The sequence below is a fragment of the Notolepis coatsorum genome (assembly GCF_963971535.1).
Source record: "Notolepis coatsorum genome assembly, chromosome: 1".
Lineage (NCBI taxonomy): Eukaryota > Metazoa > Chordata > Actinopteri > Aulopiformes > Paralepididae > Notolepis > Notolepis coatsorum.
In genome coordinates this window covers 24041160-24065993 of record NC_140165.1, presented here as the reverse complement: position 1 = coordinate 24065993, position 24834 = coordinate 24041160, and positions in this window count along the sequence as shown.

Genomic DNA, 24834 nt, shown 5'->3' with positions numbered 1-24834 from the left:
TATATTACCCACCTATGAAACAGGTTGTAGTTAATCATTTGACAAAGGAAGGTGCAGACACGATGTTATTGACTCTGGCTCCTCCCGGTTGTGAGGCTGAGATCGCCTCGTGCGTTCCTAAGCACACAGTAACGGGTCCCTGGAAGGCGAAGTCACTAAACACCAGTCCTATACCGCCACCTATTGACCAGATTATGTTAATGTCTCCCATTACATATAAATGACTCTTCTAACTTGTTTCTGATGGAGGTAATCCTGTACCCATATGTTCACACTGTTTTGACACATAATCTAAAGATATTAACATGATACCACTTCTAGTGGGCATCACACTTGCTCATATCAACATATCTAATAATATAAAAACAAATATATAAAAACACTTTTAGTAAAATTCTAAAATATTAATTAAAGCTGCACCAGGTTGTTTTGAGAAGAAAAATAATTACCTCTACAATAATCGTTTGAATATTGTTTAGAATCTCACACAAATCGCCCAAAATGAACCTTTGAAATAAAGTGACCTGGGTGCTTTTTTGTATGGTAAAGGTGGTGGAAGGTAGGTCGACCACAGATAAACAGATCATTTATAGTTTCAAACGCTGCTCCAGGGATCTGTAGCATTTCCCAAGCTTGACTTTACTTCAGACCAAATGAACTCCTTGAGACTGATGGCTATGGTGCGGTATGCCAACCATTTATTGACAGTTTCACCATTTGACACCGTAAGAGCTGAAAGTGGAAACAGACCTACAGTCATTCGTTTGTCCAAACCACGTTTTCTTAGAAAGATGTAGCACCGGCTAGCATCTTAGCTAGTTCAGCTCAATACATAAAATATGAAGATTGTCAATATAACACAAATAACACAATCCATAAATGAACACATACCTCTTTGCCTTCCAGCTAGGTGCTAAACCAGGTAAACAAGGGGGGTTTCCTTCACGAACCGTTATATTAATGAGAGATCTCCGTTATTTACATTAGTACTCTCCCGTCAACCATTTTTCTGAACCTGTATGTTAACTGGAAGTCGTTGTTATGCAAGGTAGACACAGCGCGAGCAGGACCACCAGTATCTTCAAAAATAAAAGACAGCATTTCAAAATAAAAGACAACAAAAAACAATTCCACGTAAAATCAAGTCTAACGTTATAAACAGAGGAATTTGGTTCTTTACAGGATCCAGTTCTTTTCTTGTAACAATGTATGCACTAAATAGTAAAGATATATCATACTTTATTTACTTTATTTGGACTTATCAGGGCTTCGACTTCTTCCCCCCAAAAAACTACCCGGTGCAGCTTTAAAAAGCTGGAAGTAAGCAGTGATGGAGGTTTTGTGCAAAATACAGACGGACCTGAGATGTGTCGACACTTTACAGAATACACAGTAATAGGTAGAGAGAGAGAGAGAGAGAGAGAGAGAGAGAGAGAGAGAGAGAGAGAGAGAGAGAGAGAGAGAGAGAGAGAGAGAGAGAGAGAGAGAGAGAGAGAGAGAGAGAGAGAGAGAGAGAGAGAGAGAGACTGTGATCTGGGAAACAGACGTATTCTCTCTGAGTCAGATACAGGTTTTAAAATCTCCAAGAGGTATCAAGCTCTTGATTAGTTAATTTAACCCATATCACCTGTGCCTGTAATTATAAAAGAGCAGACTGTAAGAATCGCTGCTATTTTTTGAATGGCCTATAATCACAGGTAGAGCTGATATGTATGTGATAGTTATTTTAGTTCATTAATGCTAATATCTTATATATAAGCTCCTCTGGTCAAAGCAAATGTCTCCCCCACTCTGGAATGTGCAGGCTGTAGAGTCCGGTGACCGCACCCTCATACCTTAAATGTACATCTTCAGTGACCGCACACTTACAATGTCCACACACACGCACACACACACACACACACACACACACACACACACACACACACACACACACACACACACACACACACACACACACACACACACACACACACACACACACACACACACACACACACACACACACACACACACACACACACACACACACACACACACACACACACACACACACACACACACACACACACACACACATACACACACACATACACACACACACACAGGAGGGGGCAGATGAGCATGGTCGGATTCATCTCGGGCCAGGCCATATATGGCAGTTGGATACAGACACACATAAGCGCACACACATGCACACACACGCACACACACACACACACACACACACCCTTCCCTTTTATGGCAATTGGACACAAGCACACACACATACACACACACCACACACACACACATACACACGCACACACACACACCCCTCCCTTTTCTCTTAATGCAAGTAAGAGGGTATATAAATCGCTGTCATGTCATGTGTATGGAATCTGATGCTGGTGCGAGAGGCAGCAGCCCGTGCGGGCTGCAGGAGAGTTGTCTTCTCTGTGCAATAAAGACTCTGTGAGAAATACAACTTTGTCGAATATATCTGGTTCAGCTGGCCCATACTATATCAATTCAAGGACTTACGAGGGAAGGAAATCCCTAACATATGTATGATATGTACAGAGAAATTATACAAACAAGATTGTATAAATTATAAGATTACATTAAAGGCCAACCTTCACGTTGTATTTTTGTTCAATAAACAATGTGGACTAGGCCAATGGTGACTTTCATGAAGAAGGAAAAAAAAAGTAGTGAAATTGACCCAGTTTTAGCATTTTTATCAAACATTTTGTCTGCCCAACACAATCACCACGCACGTGGATATTTTAATCAATGGTTCATAACGTGCGTGTGTAATCGAAATGATCTCGTCACAACAGGTGCAGGGCACCAGGGGGCTCACCAGGGGGCGCTGAGAGTCACACACAGCTAGTGGCAGGCACTGCATGCAGAGAGCCTTGCTACCATAGATATATGCTTGCTACTACTAGCCGAATGAAAATGTATCTGTTTCACCTAACACTATTGCTCCGTGATTATAGCCATCCATCTCTAAAGCTAGCCACTATTTGTAAAAGCCACAACCACGTTACCATATTTGTAATAAATAATGTAAATCATTGTGTCGTTGTACATATTGTGTTTATAACGTTAGTAGCTAACATAGCTTAGCTTGGTAGCTATTGTGCTAACAACATATCCCGACATCCGGCTCGCTGGCCGGCATGAACGGCCGACCCAAAATGGTTCTCTCCTCTCTGTACACCCTGTCCCCACGGGTACCCTGCCGGGGGGCCCATGGACGCGACAACGGCGGCAGCCGTAGGGTGCTCGAGCCCGTAAAGGCTAGTGGTACACGATAGCTATGAGCTAACTAACGCTACAGGCTCAAACACCCTACAGCCGCCGCTGTTGTCGCGTCCACAAGCTCCTCCGCGGGACACCCGCGAGGACGGGGGCACACAAAGAGGAGAGAACCACCCGCAGGGACGGCGGAGCTATAGGCTAACGTCAGTGTAGTGGTCCCAACTGTAGCAGGGACGGCGGAGCTATAGGCTAACTGTGATGCACCGAGTGGGCCACCATTGATCTACATGCCCCGATCTCAAATGGTTCACGACAGTAGACATAATGCTAACGTTAGCCAGCGCCATATATCGAGTAGTACTATGACCCGGACGGGCAAGGCATATACGTTTCCTGAAGTGACGTCACGGCCGTGCTAGCGTCTGATAAGCTTTTAGATTCGGCTCATTAATATGCACCTGTAGTGACGTCGGCGTTTGATAAGATTTTTTGATTCGCGCGTGCATGTTATTCGTGCATGGACCTTTTTAACTCTTTCGGAGTGGCATTTCCGGTGTCAAATGGAAAAAAATAAATAATGAAATTATATACCAATGATGTAAACTACCCATAATTGATCAGTAGGGTTTAACCTGGATGTTGGGCTTTAAGAAGGTAAAACTGTGCCTGTCTAAGTCAGACACGCGAGTCAAAACAAAGAGCTTCTTCTGCCCCCTTCTCGTTGCAATCAGCGCTCGTCTGGGGTCACATTCGGAGCAGACGCTCCTTGGCTACAACGGTGGTCAATCATTTTTGCCATCAGCGGTGACTGGTCAGTTCAGGATTGTTTAAAATCACTTGTCGGAACGGCTTGTCAAATGGCGCTCACCGGATATTTAGTCGTGTAACTCGAGACTCAAAGCACGCAATAGGTCGAGAGTGGTGTCGATCGAACGGCGGGAGGTTTACCTTTCCTACAATGTATTTAATGATCGGGAGAAATGCAGCTCGGAGCCGGCAGACAAGCGCGCATGGCGGCCCATATGAGGGCTGTTGAATGTTTTTGTTGTGGGTGTCCCTCGATCCAATATTGGGTCCCTAAATTGGCCCTCAGTCAACAACACGTTGAGAACTCCTGGTCTACAGCTAAGCCAGTATTCTGTGTATCCTATGAAAATAAATGCCATGTGCGTTGATTTCAGAGCGTATGGCTACGTTCACACTGCAAGCCTTATTGATCAATTCTGATTTATTTCTCAGATCACATTTTTTTTATGTGGCCAATATCAGATTCCTGTGTGAACTGGTCACGCTCCTGAACTGACCCACATACACAAATTAACACTAACGATGATGGATGTAAACACAGTTACAGTTTAATTTATAAGTTGAATGCAGTGGAGGCCAGCTATTTAAAACAAAACAGACCTGTATATGAAAGTGTCCCAAATCAGAATTGAAAAGATCAGATTCCATGTGATTTGTGCTATTGACACTTTTATGAAAGTGTGAAGTGAGTTCTCCCTTCATTCAATCAGGAGATAGAACTCCACACTGCAAAAGTAAGAAATAAAAAAATAGTTTTAAGTAAATAATGTGCTTGAAACAAATAAAATAATCTACCTGTGCAGTTGGCACATATGGCTTAGCAAGATGTAAAATAAAAATATCTAGGGTTCTCTCTCCTGATTGGATAAAGTGGGATGGGATACCTGAAAATGTATTTTCTGTTTACTGCAGAGGGGAGGGACTGAGATACCCATGTTACTGACCAGCAGGGGTGTGAAAAGTACCCAGAAATTATACTTAAGTGAAAGTATGGGTACCGTCTCAAAATCGTACTCAAGTATCAGAGTATCTGGCTAAATACACACCTGAGTAAAAGTAAAAAAGTTTCTACTTTTAAATGTACTTAAGTACTAGAAAGTCAATGTTAAAACTTGTTTTCTGAAGATCCCGCTTTCTAGTCTTGCACAAGGACCAATCAGCATGGGTATGGGCGGGTTCATTTTCCATTGATGGGGATATGATTGGCTGTTTTTAAATAAAGTGAGGCCGCAGGATTAATAACGTTAACGTTAGTTTGGCCAGAGAAACAAATATACTAATTAAAATGGTTGGACCTGCAAGATTTGTACTTTGTACTTTGTAGGTCTGCATTTTAAATATAAGGAGTAAAAAGTATGTTTTTTTTCTCTGAAATGTAATTGAGTAAAATTTCTTGTACTTTTATAAAAGTACAAGTATACAAACCTAATAATACTCAAGTAAAGTACAAATCCCCAAAAACAGTACAATTACTCAAGTACTTTACACCCCTGCTGACCAGACACTCTATATCAGTGATGGCTGTCAGAATGTAGAGCTATAGGCTACTACCTCTTAAGGATTTTTGACGATTGCATACCCAAAGTAATTTGCGATTTATTATACTTTATTCTTATAGCACATGCATGAATCTGGTCTTTTTTAAAAGTAACATTCTGAAGCTTCTTACATAGAGTAGAACACACTGATTAACACACTGTAAAAGTTTTGTATAGGTACTGACATTTATTTTTACTGGTTGCCAGATGCCTGTTTTTAAGTTCCAGCTGAGAGGTAGGATTTGGAAAACATAATGGTTCTTATTTAGTACAGGTCCAAAGTTTATAAAAAGCCCCCAAAAAACATTCCAACAATGTATTGGTTGATCGACGAAAATGCAGCCCGGAGCTGACAGATGGGGCAAAGTGCCGCGGCGTGCGCTTGAGTGCATATCCGATCCTTAAAGGGGAGATGTTGAATAGCGATATAAACATAGTCATATCATCAAATTTGTATTTAGATAAACCACAGAAAAAATCAAGTTGTAAAAATAAGCCGTTTCTAAGAAAAAACTATTTGTTATGACCCTTCGTGCAGAATTTATCAACCAGTGCGCCGGCATGTTTATTCATGTTAAATGCTGACGTCACGGAGATGGTGCGCCCGGAGCCTCCCACCTCAGAGAATTGCACTCTGTAGCTATTGACCTAGAGGCTGTAGCTAGAATGGATCTGGACATGTTTGACGAGGTGGACAGACCCACAGAGAGTATCCGAAACCCAGTGGCCTATGCCTTTGAGCCAATTAGAATGACAGCAGTGAGACGTGGTGTGCAAAAAAAGACAGTCATTTTAGTTTTCAGGCAAATAAGCAGGATTTCACATTTGATTATAGGACCCTGTCTTACAACAAACAAACTAGGTTCATATTGTTCTGAAGGTCCAGATTAATACCTAAAGTCCACGTTTATTATTTTATATATATATATATATATTGTTTTATTTGTATAAGATATATATTTACTGTTGATCTGAAATAGTGTTTTATTGTTCACCCTTATATGCTCCTTGTATCGTGCGCTGCATACAGCGCGCACCCATTGGAACGGAGAAAAAGTTACAGTTAGTTTTGTATATACAGCGCAAGCCACTCACCACGTATTGAACGGAGAAAAACATACTGTTAGTCGGAGAATAAAAGTGAGGAGAGAGAGTTGTTTTTGCTACAGCGCTGTGGTGGTAACGTTGGGGCCGTTATTAATAAACTGTGTCATAGTATCGCCGGGGGAAAAGTGGAGTGCCATACTCCAGCATCAATCTGCCGATGGCGAGGGGCAGACGATAACATAGAAAGAGGACGTTTAGACTGAGTTCGGTTGAGGCTGAACTCAGATAGCAACCGAACTCAGCCTAGCTACAGGCTAACATACAAACTAGCTTACAAGGTAACATAGAGGCTAACCGGGCCACCACGCAGATTGGATTAGGAGCAATGCGGAGCATACAATGTAACACTGAAAAATCCAACGGACGTGGCAATGAAACGTCGGAGCTATGTAGAAATAAAGAAAACTCAGAAAAAGAAAGGAACCAGGTCCCGACAACGTTCAGGAGGCGGCGAAGGGACACGGCGTGGAGAGGATGGAAAATGCCGGGAGGGGAAGGGGAGAGGCCTACGCTGACGCAGAGGATGGAGAGGGCGCGCAGGTGGACCAGAACCGATAGACGAGGATGAGGAGAGGAGGACGGGAGGAGGAAAAGAGGGGACCTGAACGGATTCAAAGCAGATCAACTATGAAGAATGACAAAGGGACACGAGAAAGGGGAATGAAGGGACACAGTGATCCAAGTGTAGCAGCCTGAATATTCTACAAAGTATTCAGTAGTGCTAACTAACTGTTACTTTCCCTGTGTGTGTATAACGTGTGATTTACAGTGTTCCTTTGGATAGCCTAACAGTGTTCCTTTGGATAGCTCGCCCAGTCTAACAACGAGGTGAGGTGCTACTCTTCTCCGGATGCAGTATGGATTACTAGCAATAACATTGAGCCCTTTTTCCCTTTCTGGAGCGGTCCTTGAGTGGGACCAGTGGAGGTTGCCAGCAGGGGGCGGAGTGGCAGTGGTGGCAGGTGGAGCAGTGGAGAGAAGCAAGCAACGAGGAAGAGGGAGTTACCTGGAGGCGAGGGGAGCAGGAAGCTCTCTTCGGCATTGGACTTGGTTGTGAACTGGCATGTGCTTTGGAATAGCCCCGTTGAAGAAGTTAACGAAGGAGAGCCCCGTCGGAGCGAGTGGCGGGTGATGAGGAATACTTGCTAGTGACGGGTTATCCTAGAAGTATCAGCGATAGTGTGTGAGTAAGATAAACTTAACCAAAGGACTAACGTCTAGCGGTAACGAGACTAACGTCTAACGTTATCGGGTTATAGTAGTTACTGTGTGCGGTATAGTAGTATGCTGCTAACGGCTCCGTCTGACTTGAGTAGACTACCGGGCGCGCGGCGCTGAAGAGAACGGTGGTATAGCCAGCCACGTTGCGTTAGCAGTGTAACCGATATAGCAGGAGGGTGCGTCGAGACCCAAAGCTTAGCTGTGTTCAAGTTTCAAGTTTCAAGTTTCTTTAATAGTTGTCATACAGAAGTACAGAATACTTTTATACAAAATGCTTCTTACTGTTACGCTCCAGAGACTGTGCAAGACAAGATAAGTATGAAATAAAATAACATAGTAAATTTAGAAGTAAAAAAAATGAGGTCACAGTGTTCAGTTTAGACATATGTACAATGTTCGATGCAGAATAGACGTAACCGAGTTACCATATAATATACAATACTGTGCAGTGTACTAATATACAATACTATATAGTGCAAGGCAGAAATGGGATGAGGTGCAATTTAGGTACAATTTACAGTAGGTGTACGAGTTGTAGTGCAAATCCTTTATCAATAAATATAAAGTGTAAAGTGTGTTTGTGTGATCTAAAGTGTGGAGAGTGGGTGCTGCAGTGTGTTGTTTGTTTGAGTGAGTGTGTGCGTGTGGGTGTGTGTGCTGTGTGCATTTGATGGTTGTTGCATAGTGTTTATTGTTCGTTTAGCAGCCTGATGGCCTGGGGATAGAAGCTTCTTCTGAGTCTTTCTGTGCTCGCCTTAAGACTCCGGTATCGCTTGCCTGACCGCAGCAGTTCAAAGAGGCAGTTGTTCGGGTGGCTCGAGTCCTTAATAATTCTCTTAGCCTCCCCTTGCACCGCTTGTTGTAAATGTTCTGGAGGGTGGGAAGCCCCCCTCCAATTGTGCGTTCGGCTGAACGTGTCACTCTTTGTAGTCTGCTACGGTCTTGTGCAGTGCTATTCCCAAACCAGGAGGTGATGTTGCCGGTCAGGATGCTCTCTATTGTACATGAGTAGAAGTTCCTAAGGATCTTCTGACTGACTTGGAACTTCCTTAGGCGCCTGAGGAAGTAGAGGCGTTGTCGTGCCTTCTTCACAACACTGTCAATGTGTGTGGTCCATGTCAAGTCCTCGGATATGTGGGCTCCGAGGTACTTGAAACTGTTCACTCTCTCAACCGGTGCCCCGTCGATGCTGAGGGGGCTGTAGTCCTTGACCCCCGACCTCCTGAAGTCCACAATCATCTCTTTTGTTTTGCTGACGTTCAGGGAGAGGCAGTTCTCCTGACACCACTGTGACAGGTTCTCTACCTCTTCCAGGTAGGCCCTTTCGTCGTTGGCAGAGATCAGGCCCACCACTACTGTGTCATCAGCAAATTTGATGATGGTGTTGTTGTTCCGCTGTGCTACGCAGTCATGTGTGTACAGGGAGTAGAGGAGGGGGCTCAGAACACAGCCCTGGGGGGCCCCTATGTTGAGCGTGATGGATGAGGAGGTGCAGTTGCCTGCCCTTACCACCTGGGGTCTGCCCGTCAGGAAGTCCAAGACCCACTGGCAGAGGTCATAGTTCAAGCCCAGGTCCCTGAGCTTGGCTATGAGTTTGGAGGGGACTATGGTATTGAATGCTGAGCTGTAGTCGATGAACAGCATTCTCACATAGTTCCCCTGCCTCTTGTCCAGGTGTGATGCTGCTGTGTGCAGCACATGGGCTATGGCGTCCTCCGTGGACCTGTTGGGGCGATATGCAAATTGCAGTGGGTCCAGGTTGATGGGGAGGGAGGAACAGATGTAGCCCTTCACTAGCTTCTCAAAGCACTTCATGGCTATGTTTAGGGTAGCCAAAGTATTAGCTCTCGCGACAGAAGCAAGCCAGCAACAGCAGCGGTGGACGTTTCCCAGACGGTACAGAGGACGCCTCTTCCCACCAGCAGAGGACGCCATACAGCAAGCTCCTCCAGCTAACCACTGCCTGCTGTTCGCCCAGCCTGCTGGCTGTGCTCGCGGATCGCCGACGCCATCTTGTCACCCGGACGAGCGGTGACAAGAGTGGGTCCGCCATCTTGGCTAAGTACTAACAGTACCACGTGTATCAGCAGCAACGTCCATTGAATTGAACGCTAACAACCAGTGTCTAAGGGGTACCCGGAACAATTTAAGCCGGCTTAGGTTAGGTTTTGTTTTGTAACGTGGGCTTACATTTACTTGGTTTTATTTTGTTTATTTGATTATTTGGTTCTTGAATTCCCAATGTGTCTACATTTTATGCCTGGGTTCCCCCAGTACAAGCGGGGTGTTTTAATGTATTGAGCACTCGGTGCCTATGGTGGGAAGAGCTTCCCCTACATTATGATAACAAGAGCACCCGGTGCCATGTATTAAGGAATAACGTTGTAATGGATGACATGCCCAGGCTTCAGTAAAGTAGACATAATTGGGATCAGTGTGTGTGTCTGTTTCTTCAGGTTCCATTTGCTATTCTAACCTCTGGGTAAATATTGTGACTGCATAATTATTTAACCCTTACACCCCATTCACAGAATAGCATTTGAAGGGTCTATACAGGTGGTCAAGGAAGGGTGCTGCTTACAGGGAAGCCCAATAATACTATTGAACTGACAGTCACTGGGTGTGGGAGGGCTGTCGGAGGTACTGAGGGAGTGAGGGTGTGTGGGGAGCTACTGCTGACCGCCTTGGAAGGTGAGGGAGACCAGAGTACCAGTCCCCAGGTTAGTAAATCCTGGGCCCCATCCACTCCAGCTGCAAGCCCTCCAGAACGACATTCCGGGCCAAAGACGGGGGTACATATAGGTCCAATACTATAGTATCCTACTACCCAGTGTCTGTGTACTACTACTCCCACAAGCAGGGATAATCCACCCTTCTACATTTGGCGTCACGAACAGGATCAACATCCTACTCCACTTCCTTGACACAGACCAGTAGAGAGACCATGACGTCCGAAGAAGGGACCCGCGCCACGCAGGAGATGGCGGCGAAGTTCGAGGAGCTGCAGGAGAAGTATCGGACGCAGGCAGCACTCCTAAAGCAGCAGGCCGACACATTGAAGGAGTTGCTCCACACATTTTGATGTACCCTGTGGGATATTTGTGGATATCCTGATGAAGAATGTCTCAGTCAACCGAGGCTTGGATAATAACAAGGTTTATTAACCAAACAGATAGAATACATAGAGAGAATGGCTGAGGCTCTCGCCCCAGGTGATCAGCTGAAATTACCCAGGTAAGAAGCCCCTATTGTGGTCAGGAGGAGCCCTTTATAGTTCAACAAAGGGGGTGTGTGGTCCCATTTGATAGGTCAGATGGGGGGGAGGGGGTACAGGTTTGGGGGACACAGGGGAGGGGGGTGTCTTATTCCACAGAGAGGGGGGGGGGGGGCACAGGTAAAGGGAACACAGGGGAGGGGGATATATTTACATGAGGACATATTATACCACAATACTCACTTTTCTTTCTTATAATGTGGGTGAGATTAATGTATAATATACCAGGATTGTTTGGAACAGGTAAAAGTGGGGATAATAGTTTAAAAATAGAATTATTTACATACATGATTAATAGAATTATTTACATACATGATTCATGACATGATCGACTGGACTGCGGTCTGTGTTATTTTGATATCAGAGATGTGGGAATAGATATCACCCTTTTCTTTTATTAATCGCTCAAAATACCTATATCAATGAGTGGTCCTCATCTCTGATATCAAACAACAATTAACATAATCATTAGAAGCTATCGCTGTGCAAATATCTTGGCATACCTTCAGTCGTTCATGTCGTGACTCTGGGGAGCTAATGTGATCGTTGTGCATACAGGCATCGTAATAAACCAATTAAATACATGCACTGTCTGTGTGGTCAGAGTGCACAGGGTGAAAAAAGCTAATTGTGTTCATAATTATTAGGAATCGGATTTACACATAAGGCTAATGTGTACAAAAACATTTTAACAACCGTTAACCTGGTGGTTAATAAAACTAACATGATTGATTATGGGAAACTGTTCACAAATATATATATATATTTTTGCACATTTTGTGATGATTCTTGATGAAATTACTTAGGATCCAGTTGTATTTAATCTGAGTTTGAGTGTCACTTTCATCTGTGATTGCCTCAGCTTTGTTGGTTTTTACTTAGAATCAGGCAATTTTCTCCATTTCTTCTCTATAAATGAGGAGATAAAACGTCTTATGCATCGCTTCTGTATGTAATTCTAGTGCATATACTATCAATGGTTCACCATACAGGTGCAAAACAACGTTGCATGTCCTCTTCTATGAGAGAATAAAACAACTGATTATTTCTTGTCTGACAATACAATTTTGTAACCTAAGTAATTCTAATGTGATGTAATGTGATCATGTGGTCACTTCTTCCTTCAGCAATACATTTTAGCTCATTATTACTAACCATTGTTAATGTTTTCTCATTGATTTCTTTTCATCACATCCCTAGTTCATCGTTTTGCAGATACATACAATTGTGTGAAAAGTTTCCTGCTTGTGAAGGTATTAATCTGAATGATGTTGCGTCGTTGTTGACAAGGTGTTCTCTGTCGGTCGTGTGGCAGGGCCAAACAGTAACACATAAAAATTAAATAAATATATACAATAGACATTACCTTAGTGGCTAATGTGTCAAAATAAAATTGAAAACCGTTAACCTAGTGGTTAATATAAAAGGTGATTATGATAATCGTTATGCATTGTTCTGTGGTGCATACTATCAATGGTCAAAACAAACTTAGTGTCTTGGAACAATCCAACTGGTTCTGCCCTGTTTAACAATACCATTTTGTAATGTGACTCTGTGATCATTTCTCATTGTCATTATAAAATTGGTTAATGCAATCTTACTGATTGTATTTCATCATATTCCTAGTCAATAATTTTCCAGATACATATGAACTCTGTGAAACAGTTCTTGTTTGTGAATCTGACAGTTGCTGTGAAGTGTTGATCATCTGTTCTCGGTCTGTCGTGTGGCAGGGCCAATACATACATAACAATGTGGACAATGTGTGTTCAGAAGTATCTTGTTCTACAGGTCTCTGATGATGTCTCTTCTTGACGATGCAGTCGGGAACATTCACTGGTCGTCGTTCATTCAGAGGGGGCCTACAGGAGGTCGCCGTCCGCTCCCTGTGTACCTTGTCAAGGGTCACCGGTAGCAGTCAACTATAGTGGTCTTTTCCTGCAGCCTATGTTGTTCTCCACCACCATCACATGTCTGCCACTGTGCTCACGCTTGGCCCCTATCAGGCCTAGAGACATGGTGGTCAGGGCGTTCTTGAACGTGGTGGTTGGTCCCCCCCGTTCCTCGTCATCGCGGTACTAGAGGGGCGAGGGGGCGGGCGTTTTTGAATGTGTTGTGCTGGTTTCGCTGTCCTCTCCTCGTCATTGCGGTACCACTTGATGGAGGGCGAGGGCCCGCCGGTGTAGTGGCTAGTCAGTAGGACGCTCTTTCTCACACGGATGACAATCTTGTCATGGGAATCCACCTTGATGGTCGGGGACTTCAGTTCCCGTTTGCAGGTGATGGGTTTGCTTCTTCAGGTGGCGCTTGCGAACGAAACTCTTCCGGCACATGTTGCATTTGTACGGCTTCTCTCCCGAGTGGACCCCCCTCTGGTGCTCCTTCAAGTTAGCCGCGGTTGCAAAGCACTTCGCACACTGTGTGCATCGATGGGGCTTGTCCCCTACTACCCCCACGGCGTGGGTCTTCTGGTGTTGCTTGGGGCTGGACGCGGTGGCGAAGCCTTTACGACGGGGCTTGTCCCCGGCCCCCGCGGCGTGGGTCTTCTGGTGCTGCTTCAGGTTGGAGGATGTGGTGAAGCCTTTACTGCACTGGCCACAGGTGTACGGCTTCTCGCGTGTGTGGAGCTCCTGGTGCTTCTTCAGATGCCTCCTGCGTACAAAGCTCTTCCTACACTGGGTGCACTTGTACGGCTTGTCATCGAGTGCATCTTCATGTGTTCTCTGAGAGAGATGGCCGCCGCGAAGCTCTTGCTACACTCGGAGCACTGATGGGGCTTCTCCGGCATCTGGTGAGACTTGAGGTTGAAGGCGTCGATGACGCCCTTGCCGACCATCTCGACCCCGGTGGGGGCGTACGCCTTTTCTTTCGTGTGGATTTTCATGTGCTGCTTGAGGCTGGCCTCCACGGCGAAGCTCTCGCCACAGTGGACACAGATGTACGGGTTGATGTTCTTGTGGATCTCAAAGTGCTGGTGGAGGTCGGCGATGCTGCCAAAGATCTCGCCGCACTCGCTGCACTCCAGGCCGTGGGTCTCGTGGATCACCATCCCGCTGTCCGACTCCACGATCAGCTCCCCGCCGTGGTCCGACAGAGCCACGTTAGACTCCGTCTTGATCTCGGTCTGTCGTGGTCATGCAGTGCCGGGGTGGAGGCCGTCAAAAGGTTGATCTCCTCTTCGTCAGTGTCTCCTTGGTCAGTCTCCTTCGTGGTCCCCTGCTCCACTTTCTTGGGGATGTCTGTGGCCTGGGTTGGATGGTTCTCCCACGGTTGTTGTCGTCGCCTCTGGTTGTGTCCGCAGCTTCGTGGTTCAGGTCACGCGTCGTCTCACTCGTCCTGTCCTCTCACCAATTCGTGATCTGAGGGTGATAAACACTGCCTTAGAAAACTCCTCACATAAATGATTCAACGCCTTTCTGCTAAAGTGGAAATTCATTTTGGGATTAATTCAATTCATTGTAAATAAAATCACTTAATTGACAATAGGAAATGCAAGCCAATTGCATTAGCAGTGATAAAATCACTTAATTGACAATAGGAAATGCAAGCCAATTGCATTAGCAGTGATTCCTTGTGTCAAGAAGGTCACATTCACTACAATCTTATCATTAGGCTTTAAATAAAATTAGTAAATGAATGGCCAAAGTCTTGAATCAGATAAAATAGTCTGTGGTGTTAAATTGAAGTTGATCTTACCTCAGGATGCGTACGATGGTGTGCTTCTTCAAGATACTTACCTCGCCATGACTTCTCGGTTGTTCTTCACATCTCAGTGTGGCTCATCATAGCATAGCATGGGGAAAAAACATAAAATCTAGGTAGCCAGTTAATTTTGCATGAAAAACAATCATTTCTTATCATCTAACCCTAACTAACCTTACTGTCATGCATTTGTCCTAATAAACTAATCTACACTGTAGCACTCAACACTTTGATGACCATTGTTACTCAGCTGATAGAGGTGTGCCTTGCCTGATGTCCTGTCGTACAGAACCTGTGAGTCGCTTTGGATAAAAGTGTCAGCTAAATGATCAATGTTGTTGATATCTTGTACATTTAGATAATTGTGCTGCAATTTTGGTGGTTGATAATTTTGCAGTCATGGAAAGTATTAGTTGTTAAAAGAATAGTCTAAGGAAAGTCATGCATGTTATTGGTTATAAACAGAGAATAGAAGGAGGGGATTGTAAGTAGTTGTTTTCATCATTAATCTTTCATCTCGGGCACTTCTCTAATTCATGTGCCTTTTGAAAAGAGATGATGAAAACGACTGGTTAGTTATTGTTAGTATGGGAGTTAGGTAGATTTTCATAACTGCAAATTCATCATCTGTAACTAATTCATGTTAATTAAGTGGTTCTCTGTTGCCATCCACCGCCAGGTGAGTTCATCAAGTCTGTGGTCACGAGTGCAGGCATTTGCATTGCTTTGTCTCCCAAGTGCCCACTCTGAAGAAATTTACATGTGGGTGTTTTGGATGTAGATTTGTTCCAAATGGTCAATCGATTGTCTCTCAGCTCTGCACTGTCTCTCGGTTGACATGCAAATTGTTGGATTTTCTGTCTTTTGTGATACAATTTGGGTGTAGTCATTCACTGTTTTGCATCTCGCCTCAGAGCCAGATCTGTAAATACAAACACATGTTAATTTTCCACTCTTTTCTAAGACCTGGGTGAATCCTCTTTGACTGTCTGTGTGCTCAACAAACATTAGCTAGATCTCATCCATCCCGTTCTTGGATGTAATGATAGTGTTATCATTTATCAATCATATCGCATATGTACACAAGCATCATATGAATGTGGACCCACACATTTTGAATCATGTTTAAAATGTCTTACAATGGAAAGGGCTAGTTATCTTTCATTGGTTCTTTAGATAAACACATTAACTCAAGTGAATATAACCTAAACATCTTACTTTTAAACATGATCTATGTTGTTTGTGCCCAAGTTTTTCAACATTGAAAGCTTATAAAGTCTAATCTAACGCTGTTTATGTGGACTACAAGGTACGCCCACAGATGTATTATAATTCTGAAACAGACATTGTAATTAGCTTTATGTGACTTATAATGTGTAAATTAAAGCAACATAAACACTCAAGTGATCTGAGATAGTTGTAATTTACTGTAACTGAGATGATAGTTGTGTACCACAAACAGTACTGAATTTGCAAATCTGGTATGTCATAAATGTACAGATGTAGCAGTACTGACTATCTGTATGTCATGTATGTCATAATATGTCCTGATAAATAGAAAATGGGGGACCCTGATGTAAACAAGACTAAAGTCTCTCTCTGGTCTGCATCCCCTTAACAATTGTGTGTATTGAGCTGTACAGTATTGTACCCATTCTGCAATCTGTTAATAAAGTTTCCAATCAATCAATCAAAGCATCTATAATTATGATTTTCATACTCACCGGGGAAAGCTGCAATGTTCGGTTCGTTTCTCCGGTGGTCTGGGATGGTGCAACCTGCATCTCGCCACTGCAACTCAACATTTTCCAATGGCAGCGCGCACATATATATACAAATAAAACATATACTACACGTGGATTTCACGCACCCTTGGCCTTGGGTACATTACACTTTACGTTCGCTTATGGATAGTTTAATATAAAATAATAACTTCACGGCGCGCATAGCGTCACGTCATTGCTCCATGCGACGTTCGTGTGTTCTCATTCGCCTCGGAAATAACGCTTTGCAATTCATACAGTATTTTTTCCACGAGCTCTCAATAGCCTGGAATTCCTATACCAGCGTTTTGTTACCGAATGAACGCGCCTGTGCATATGTGAAACGTAAACAAACTGAAACGATAAAACTATACTTCCCCAAATGGTTGTTCCCGTGGGCCGGTGTTCTGCGGAATCCGGAAATTACTATCCTAGTTTGTTCCCGTGAACTGCACTTCAATGTTATTCTTTGTATAACGGTAACTCGTCTCTCAATGCTCGTCGCGCTATCCGCAGCCGGTTCTTGACTCAATAAAGCAACGCGACGGGTCCTATAATACTTGTGCACATACAAACGAGACTTAAACAGACAAACAAACAATAATACATATAAGTTAACGTGTGTGTATATCTGACTGTATTGGATCGCTGTACGTTTAGTCGGCCAACATCTGTTGCGACAAGGCATTCATACCCTTGATATATAACTACACATCGTTATTAAAATCATAACGACCGAACCTGACTTCGAAATTTACCAGCGATATATTAGATTATATATACCTTTTAATCATACTCTCGGCCTCTTAACCCGCGACTAACGTCCTGTTTAATGTACTTTTCCGCGACTGATGTCCCGTTTAATGTACATTTACGTACTCCCGGGACATCGCGTAATCATGTACTAACTAGGACATCGCGTGATCATCTTCCCGCTATCTGTATTGATCAATTGGTTAATTTAATCCAAAATACATCGTTTTCAGGAATGGAAAAGATTGTGAGCTTAGTTTGAGGTTGAAACAATGAATATTATGACGCTACTCTGGTAATTTCTAATTATGATTCCATCAGCTTCTCGGTCCTAACTTCCCGCCTCTTTGCAAAGGAATCACAGAACGTTTTTTTAACAGAGTAGCGTTTTCAAGGATATCACATCTAATAAGCCCACGTTTCTTGCCTTGTTGCCTATATTTTAGTCTGAATTAGACTTGGGGTAGCAATCCATCAACCTGTATTGTGTGCCTTAGCTTTTGGTCGGCTCCGACTCGACCTGGAATAGCACTTCAACCTTTGTGCCTAAACTTTTGGGAATAGCACTATAACCCATCCTCTCAGAACCGCCTGATAAAGGACCCAGGTGCACGCGCGCCCTGGTAACGATTCTCAATACAGATCAGATATATTAATGCACATTATTCCTACTCAGCCATGATCTCAATATTTGACAACATTCTGTAATATTCACCTGGCACAGAGAAAAGCGGGAAGGTTTCAATTCCTTTCCATACATTTTTGGTCGACCAGTCTATATACTCACTTTTCTCTGTATAGATGAAACGATACAGCATGCCGGGAGGACGCAAAAAGTCCGTCACAAGTTCGTAGACGCCAATTGTGGGATATTTGTGGATATCCTGATGAAGAATGTCTCAGTCAACCGAGGCTTGGATAATAACAAGGTTTATTAACCAAACAGATAGAATACATAGAGAGAATGGCTGAGGCTCTCGCCCCAGGTGATCAGCTGAAATTACCCAGGTAAGAAGCCACTATTGTGGTCGGGAGGAGCCCTTTATAGTTCAACAAAGGGGGTGTGTGGTCCCATTTGATAGGTCAGATGGGGGGGAGGGGGTACAGGTTTGGGGGACACAGGGGAGGGGGATATATTTACATGAGGACATATTATACCACAACCCCCTCTGTGATCTCTATAATCTGTCTTTATTATCACATGAAATACCATCCATCTGGAAGCACTCAAAAATCACTCTTCTCCACAAAGCAGGCAATGTACTAGATCCCAATAATTACAGACCAATAGCAATTATCTGTTCCATAGCAAAAGTCTTTGAAAAGTTAACAACAATATTGTATCACCTTCGCAATCTGGTTTTCGCTTCAATCATTCCACAACTACTACTTTATTAAAACTCACTAATGATATATTTTCTTCAGCTGGTAATGGTAATCTCACTGGTGCAATATTTATTGATTTAACAAAAGCCTTTGATTTGGTCAACCATTATCTCCTATTAGACAAACTGTATGATCTGTCAACACAGCAATCAAATTTCAATAAACTCAAATCATGGATTTCGGCTAATAAACTACTAATCAACAAAACTAAAACTAATACTATGCTCTTTGGGACCATCCATAATCTTGCATCCAAAACCATTAATCAACCATTTAGGCCATGGTTAGACTAGGTGTTCTTGTTTTCGTTTAGTTGCTGAATGAATATGTTTGCTGTCCCAGTTAAATAGAAATGCCGTTTTGGCAGGAAAATGCGTTGCCCTACTGACAACGCTGAAAAGGTGTTTTCGTTTTGGATACTCGCCAAAACTCGCCGGCAACGTGTCATGTAATCTGCGCAGAGCCGTTGTTGCTCAACGCCCATGAGCAGTATACCAACATCTGCGTGCCCTCACCAACGTCCGGTGACGACAGAGCTGTCCCAAATAGCTGCAGCTACCATGTGTTGTCAAGTTATTGTTATAAGGACCCCAGTCCAAGCTACAACAGTCTGCATTCCCTTAACAATTGTTTGTATTGAGCCGTATTGTATTGTACCCATTCTGCAATATGTTAAATAAAGTTTACATCCATTCATTCTGCTAGCATTAACAATTGCATGAGCAGCTGGCTAATGTGAGCTAACGTTAGCTATCAGACCCTGTTAGCTCAGAGCTCCTCTTTTAATCTTAACAAGCATTAAACAAAATGGCCCAGTCATCTATTCACCTTTGTTTAATACAGAGGCGTTGTCTAATGTTATCTAGCTACTGATAACTCCTGATATCATCAGTTTGGTGCTGGCTGCAGTGGCGGCCCGTGGGTGCTTCGCCACTAGGGGCGCTATACCAAACATTTTGCAAACATGTACAGTACCACGCAACAGACTCATGGCAAGACGTGAGCGATTCGACTCACGCTCACGGCAATGAATCGGCTCTTATGAACGAGTCGCTCAGCTGTTACTACAACAACACACAACCAGTCAAATAAAGTATAGTCTAGACTCTAATTCACAACTTGAAACTTCAATATATAAATAGAAAAGTTAGAAACAAAACTCGCTCCGTCTCCAAACACAGGCAGATCTCTCCCTCTCTCCTTCTCTCTCTCACACACAGCGCGACGTGGAATCGATTCATTACACAATCAGACCTATTATATACCAAGAATAACTTCAGTATGAGTACAGGGCTGTACACATATTTTGCATATTGTTAAACGAGCCAAGGCTAGCTATTAAACTATCGATATGAATCGAAAATCTGGGACCCTGATGTAAACCAGACAAACGTCTTTCTCTGGTCTGCATCCCCTTAACAATTGTGTGTATTGAGCCGTACTGTATTGTACCCATTCTGCAATCTGTTAATAAAGTTCTCATTCATTCATTCATTCAAACATAGACGATATTGAACAAGCCATAATCCACGTATTTTCAATCCAAACGCGAGAGAGAGAGAGAGAGAGAGAGAGAGAGAGAGAGAGAGAGAGAGAGAGAGAGAGAGAGAGAGAGAGAGAGACTCACTGTTTAGTTGACACGTCCAGGGCAGGAGGGCTTGCCTTGATAAAGTAGTGTATCACTGTTGATGTATTCCAGACCACTGTCCACTGTGTCCAGACTGCATCCGCCATATAGCTTGTTAGCCAAGTGTTAGCTTGTTAGCAGCACCACACAACAGTCACAAGTACTTCATTCCTTTGTCCATTTCCGCTCGAACAGACTGCAAACTACCTGGCGTTCTATCGCCATGCTCTAAGACAAACTCTAACCTTAACCAACTTTGAAAGAGTGCCTAAGCTTAACAGTCTAAAGAACTTGCAGTCACGGCACGCTCTAAGACAAACAACCTAGGACCAACCTAGGAACCAACCTAGGAATAAGCTAGAATTGGAACATTAGAAATTGGATTCGGCCAATCAGAGATCGTCTCTGTGAAATTCTGCTACGGAAAAAAATACTGGCGTCGGCCAATCAGACAGCGTCTCCGCGAAATGCGGCTACAGAAATTCTTGACACTACTGGCTAGACCGCTTCAAATCGCGCCCGGATTCCAACATAATAGTCATATTTCAACGCACAACGCGTTATGCACTGATTGGCTGTGACGGATACAGCGATCAAACTGTGACGGGCACTCAGAGCGCTATCGCGTCTAGCCCGGGCCGAGAAATACGAAAAAATAAAAAAAAATAAAAAAAACGTGATGTCACTTCCTGCTCAGGAAAAAGGGTGTTTTTTATTTGAGATAATAACGTTATATTGTGCATTGGAAATACAAACATACTTAAAATGAGTAAATATTATTCATTTTAAACATGTTTATATTATTTATAGGGCTAAAAAACTAAAAAGTTTTATTTTCTTCTTCTCTGATTTAACAGCAGCTGGCAGCAGGTGGGTCGGCGCCCTTGCGCCCCTAGTGGCAGAGCCGCCACTGGCTGGCTGGCTAACGTGAGCTAACGTTAGCTGCTAGCCACAATGCTATACTGTTGTACTGGCATATTCCATTCACGTTAGCATGTAGCTAACAACATCGGAGATCTTTTTGTGAGACTAAACTAGCCGCTCTTGGTGGTCAATTGTGTTGATGTTTTGTTTCATCAACAAATGAGAGGCAGAACACACAGTGAATGTATCCGTTTTGTTTATTGCACTTTTATTGCACTTTCTTTGCTGAAAAATAAGTGCTACATTGGCTAAATAGCTCACGGAGGCTTGTTGATTTTTTTGCAGGAAGTGTATTGGCACATCCAAGGTAACTACCTCCCCGCGCATGCTCAGTGCTGAATTCGAGACGTGATCCATTGCGGTCTGACCACGCCTCGTTCTGACAAAACGAAAGTGCTCAGATCGCAAAACAAATGTCTAACTCGGCTGTCACTACGTTGCGCTCTGGAAAGCAAAACTCATCTTGAAAACGAAACGAAAGCACCCTGTGTGTAACGATGCCTTAATATCACTTGTCTGGACGGTACACAACTGCATAGAGTTGATCACATTAAATACCTTTATAATGGCTTGATTCAGAACTCTCATACAAATGTCACATAGATAATATTGTCAGAAAAGTCAACTTTAGTGCTGGTGTTCTCTACCGCAACAGAAATAGTTTTACACTCCCTGTCAGAAAGAAACTGGTTCATCAACAAATTTTACCCATCATGGTTTACGCTGACGTAGTTTACCAAACTGCATCTAAAACCAACCTTCTTCCACTAAACACATTATTCAACCGTGTATGCAGATTTTCTATTGGCTGCCCATATTTGACACACCACTGCACCCATGTATGAAAACCTTAATTTGCCATCTCCCACAGTAAGACGACAGCAGCACTGGTTACAGTTCATTTTTAAATGTATTCACTTCAATTATCCGCAATATCTCAAACAGTATATGGACCCTTTCACCTCTAGACATCAACTGAGACACTGTGTACAGCTATTTTTTAAAGTTACAACAAATGTAACCTCCTCAGTAGGCAAAAAATCATTCATGTTCAAAGGTCCATCTGACTGGAATAATCTTCCAGTTCGTATTCGATCTATAACATCCTCCCAACTGTTTAAAACTGCGCTGTCCTCTCACCTTGAGATTACTTGTTCATGTTTCCACCATTAATAATAGTATAACAGATCTTTGAAGCAATCACTTGATTATGTCCTCTGTGTTTTGTTGTTTGTTTGTCTTATGTTCCTCTTGTTTGATGTTGTTTGAACCTGTTTATTATTAATTTTATCTTGTTTTGTGTTTGGTTTTTGTTTTTTTCTTTTTGTTTTGTTATGTTATGTTTAATACAGATATGTAATTTATGTATTTTGTAAGCTGTGGACCCCCTTGAAAACGAGATGGTTCATCTCAAGGGGTAATTCCAAATAAAGAATTTCAATATATATAACAGCAGAACTTAGAATAATTAACACTATGATTTACAATACACACATTATAGACAAACAATTTGAAATTTAATTTAAAAAAGGCACACGCTGATTAGGAAACATATGGGGGAATAATACACAATGGACTGGTATGAAGGAACTACAGGATTACACGTGACACACAATGCAAATGAACATGTGCATAAGAAAGACAAATTCAGAACATTGACCGGGAGCTCTGAGGCCGTCCACAGAACGAATGTTGGACTTATATACTGCGCATTTCGCCACTAGGGGGAGCCCTCTCACTAGGAGAGCCATTACTCCTCACCCTTCCAACGGGGATGGGAGGGATACGACTAAGATCCTCTAACACCATGGGAGCGCCAAATGTTGTCTTTTTTCTTTGAGTTATGTTAGAATCTGAGTTATGCTAGAATAGCAGTTGCTTTAAATGTGCACATGGACATTTGTGAAGGACAAGAATAAAAAAATGTTGGACATGAAAAGAGGCTTGGAGAATCTCCATTGGGGGTATCTCCGTCACTAGAGGGGGGGCTTCTCCAATAGCAGAGCTGATTCCCCTCCAAAACGCCAACGGGGGCAAAAAGTGCTAACCATAGCTTATTTTATTTTCATTTAAATTGTTCTTACTATGTTGTCAGTTTTATTTTTTAAGTCATGTTATCATAAATGTATATAGTGATATCGGTGACATGGGAGGTACAGAGGTGGGCAGGCTGAGTTCAGTGGGGGGGAATGTCGGGGGGAGGGGCCATCGTTCCAGCGGTTCGACCCGGGAGAGGGGGGTCTTGCGTGTTGTGGGATCGGTATGGGTGGGGTGGGGTTTCCTGGGGCCCTCGGCCGCCGTGGCCTGGACGGTCTGGTCGCCGGGCCGGGGGGACACCAGGCTTGGGGTCGTGGGGGGTCAGGGGCCATTGAGGCGTTGGCCTTCTGCGGGCCTGGGCTTGGGGTTCTCATGGGCCGGGGACCAGACCGCCCAGGCCACGGCGGCCGAGGGCCCCAGGAAACCCCACCCCACCCATACCGATCCCACAACACGCAAGACTCTGCACGCATCGGCCTGGGATGTGGGGGAGCCCTATTTCTGGGGGTGGATGGCGGTAGGGGAGGTCCCTCTTATGGGGGTCTGGGAGCAGTCTATCTCTGTCTTGATAGACTCATTGGTTGCGCGTATAGGATAGACCGGTCTATCCTACATTACGCTTGTGACGGAGACAGACTTTCAACCTTCATTTGGGAAAAATAAATTATATGTTTAATAATAAGTAAGACAACGGATCCGTTTAATGAATTCCATATAAATCTATAGTTTATTATCCGTGGACGTCAGATAGACTCATTGGTTGCTCGTAATGTAGGATATACCGGTCTATCAAGAGAGAGAGATAGACCGGTCTATTAAAAATTATTAATTAACAGAAACAATTTACATATAGCCAAAAACATGGCCTACTGCACTTCACTGCTATTAATACATATTTTGCACTTCTGTTACATGCACAAGACTATAATGCTAAAACCAGACTATTATAAACAGGGGCACTGTCTCTTGAACTAACTTTCTTCTCTCTTTCACGCGGTAAAATTAATTCGAACAGCCGGGAGCAATGCAAAAAGAACCACGCGGTTCCTTTTTTCGGTAGGTAACGTTACATTTGGTTGACAATTCACTGACTGACTTTCACGACACTCCATATTTACATATCTAACCAGCAGTGTAAACCAACGAACTAGATTCTTGTACCGGATCTCCTCTCTGGTAAACAAGAATACCCTGAAGACTCTGGCAGGAGCACTCATTCAAGGGTACTACGACTATGCTTGCACCTCATGGTACCAAAGCACCTCAAAGGCGCTAAAAACAAGATTACAAACATCACAAAACAAACTGGTCAGACTACTACTTGACCTTACTCCTAGAACATACCTCACCCCTGCCCACTTTGACAACCAAGGATGGCTTAGAGTAGACGACAGAGTACAGCAACTTGCAATGGGCCTGGTCTACAAGATACACTATATGACTAAG